The sequence below is a fragment of the Paramisgurnus dabryanus genome, chromosome 15 (assembly GCF_030506205.2).
Source record: "Paramisgurnus dabryanus chromosome 15, PD_genome_1.1, whole genome shotgun sequence".
Classification (NCBI taxonomy): Eukaryota; Metazoa; Chordata; class Actinopteri; order Cypriniformes; family Cobitidae; genus Paramisgurnus; species Paramisgurnus dabryanus.
Genome location: NC_133351.1, coordinates 34,073,554 through 34,076,880, shown reverse-complemented (window position 1 = coordinate 34,076,880; position 3,327 = coordinate 34,073,554). Strand labels below are relative to the sequence as shown.

The following is a 3,327-nucleotide window of genomic DNA, read 5'->3' as shown; positions in this document are numbered from 1 at the left end:
GCAGAAATACCTCAGATTACATGCAAGCTGCCCAAGACGATCGGAATACCACTGTCGCTGATTCACCAGCTGCTTTTTGATGCTCTGGGTTGTTTAAAAGGGATGTGTGACGGCTTGGGACATCTGTTGGAGACGGCGAACCACGCTGCACACCAATCCCAGCGGAGCCTCCAAATGTTACGCCTCTGTATAAGAGGAAATAGAAAATATGACACGGACACGATGCAGCTTCAGTCACGTCCAATGTTGTAATGTATTTACCATGAACAGTATAAAACAATTACTCAGCATCACACTTAAACATGTCATTTCCCTTTTGTGTGACAATGTCTCTATTACACAATTAGAAAAAATATCAGCTGGTAAGTTATAACGTCATATTACTAGAACACCTTTAACATGAGTTACTAAAAATATATCAAAACGTGTTTACAGCACCTTTAAATCAGTATATCACAATGTTTTTACAGCATCATAAATCAGTATATCAAAATGTGTAAATGACATCATAAATCAGTAGTAGTTATAGTGGTACGGCATTCGTCAAACTTTTATGACCCCCTCCCCCACCCGGTGACAGTTGCTGTCTGACAGGTCGTTTTTATGACCCTTTGACAGGGGGGCGGGACCATCAATCAAAATCTGTACAAGTTGTCAACTTTAGACAGAAAGTATTTAATGGTTTTATTGCCGGTCATTTAGAGTGATTGTTTTTCCTGAGTGTGTTTTATGTTAAGCGTATGGTGTCATGTTTAATGACGGCTCGTGTTTCGACATTTACTGTTTATTGACATTTGATGTCAGATCTCAACCATCCTCCCACCTTTGATCGCCCCGTGCGCTTCTCAATACTGACTTTCACACCGCGGGTGTGTTGTTGAATCTAAAGTTTTGCAACAGCATAAGTTTATTTAAAGGCAATCACTAATCATATATATATATATATATATTAGATGTACCAGGCTACGCTTAAAGCCGATGTTTTCTATCGAGCTATAGTTTCTGATCAGACACAAAGTCTGAACTAAATAAAATTTTAAAACGGTTCACGAAGTCCGGGAATCTTTTCATGACCTGGTCTACAGTTTCACGCGTATTAAAGATCCGGCGGTGTCTGACAAAGCGTCGGGTGATTGTTCATATCTGTCATTTAAAATAAAGTTAATAAATGTAATTCTGTCCACTATGGCAAAATAGGAATTTATTTTAGATTTAGGGGAATCTTTAACCATGTCTCTGATTAAAACTTTTGATTGTAACATCACAAGTTATTTAATTAAATATTCTGTATACGGGTATAGTTTAAGCAATGACCTGAGCCATTACCTTCGGAGCCGTCAATACTACATTCTTTAGACGATAGTCTAAACTAAATAAATTTTTAAACGGTTCAGGAATTCCGTGAATCTTTTCATAACCTGCACTATAGTTTCACGCGTATTAAAGATCCGGCGGTGCCTGACAAAGCGCCGGGTGAGTGTTCATATCTGCCATTTTAAAATAATGTTAATAAATGTAATTCTGTCCACTATGGCAAAATAGGATTTTATTTTAGATTTAGTGGAATCTTTAACCAAGTCTCTGATTAAGACATGTGTATACGTGCACAGATGGTGACAGAGAAACTTATATATGACGTTAATAATCTTTTAAATGTTTTTAAGACGTATTCACCCCATTTTGGGGTTTTATTTTTAATTAAAGGCTTCTTAAAACATGTGTGAATATGTGTATATTATACAAAGAGTCTTATATTGTCTGCTCTGACAAAAATAAAGTATTTTTTAGGTTTAGGGGAATTGACTGCGTGTGTCTTATAAATACAACTTGATAATACGTTTGTTTTGTAAAGAGACTTCTTTAAAGTCACGCAAGAATAAAATATTTTAGTTGTAACTGGTTAAACTTAAAGCCGATATTTTCTATCGAACTAGTCTATTTTCTGTTCAGACACAAAGTTTTCTGATGCTGATATTATGTCAGTGTGTGTTTGTGTGGGGGTCGTGTGATGTAATCTTTGAAAGTTTATGACCGAACCTTTATTGGGGAGCGACAAGAGATCTCCCGGAATCAGTTTGGATGGAGCAGAGCTGTTATACTCAAGTCTATTGGTATGTATGTGTTTCGCTGTGTTCGTTCCAGTATTTTGTATGATTTATTTAAAAACTAAAAATTCGATCTCTGGTATTGCAGCGAAATTGTCTAAACTGGTATTAACTATTCCTGGTAAATCGCGGAGAAGAGTGGCCTGAACAAAAAAGTCAGACCGAGACTAGAACCTCCCGCAGCGTAACACGGAAATCTTGGAACAAAAGAGACGCCGACTGGCTCGTGTTGTCCGGTGTGTTTTTATTTAATCCTGTTACAATAGATTTAAACAAACTGGTTTGGTTTAATATTTTCTAATAACATGTGTTATCTGTTTTAAAGGTTTGGATATCAGAGGCAAAGCGAACGTTGTGTGTACTATTGCAAAATATATAGCGGATCTCCACGGTACGTTTATCTTGCATAAGAAAATTGTTTTATTTAGATATTTGTCCTAATAACTTGTTTTTATCTGTTTACAGGTTAGGATACAGACCACAACGCTTTGGACGTATCTTTAAAAAAGATTAAAATCAGAGACTTTTTGGATTTGTCTGGGGACATTTTAAACATTTTGTGGCAAATTGGATTTAAAACATTTCGGATACTGGATACCTAGTTTGATTTGTCCACAGAGCTTGTTTAAGACGTTTTCACCGCATTTTAGGGTTTATTTTTAATTAAAGGCTTCTTAAAACATGTGTGAAAATGTGTATATTATACAATGAGTCTTATATTGTCTGCTCTGACATAAATAAATTTTTATATTAGATTTTAGATCAATTGACTGTGTGTGTTTTATGTCAAGCGTATGCTGTTATGTTTAATGACGGCTCGTGTGACAGCTTGTGTTTAGGCATTTGATGTCAGATATCACCCTTACTACCTCCTTTCGCACAAGACCTGCATTCTTTCACAGGGGTGCGTGTTGTAAAGCGATTAAAGATTTCTAAAACTCAATGTTGGTAAAACAATCCCCCATTACGGTGTCAAAAAAGTAAAATGTTTATTTTAGATTTAGACAAATCATGAACAATGCTACGATTAAAACATTTGTTTGTAACATCACAAGTTATTTAATGAAATATTCCGTATACGTGTATAGTTTAAGCAATGATCTGAGCCATAACCTTCGGAGCCGGCAATACTATAATCTTTAGACGAAAGTCTAAACTAAATAAAATTTTAAACGATTCATGAGTTCCGTGAATCTTTTCATGACCTGCTCTATAGATTCAC

At 35.7% G+C, this 3,327-nt stretch overlaps 1 long non-coding RNA gene across 1 annotated transcript; it reads left to right on the top strand.

Moving 5' to 3' along the window:
- Positions 1 to 1,016: 1,016 nt before the first annotated feature.
- On the top strand, positions 1,017 to 2,865 carry LOC135782875 (uncharacterized). Its single transcript, XR_010545526.2, has 3 exons — positions 1,017 to 2,341; positions 2,431 to 2,496; positions 2,571 to 2,865. It is a non-coding gene; the product is annotated as an uncharacterized lncRNA (long non-coding RNA).
- The last annotated feature ends 462 nt before the right edge of the window (positions 2,866 to 3,327 follow it).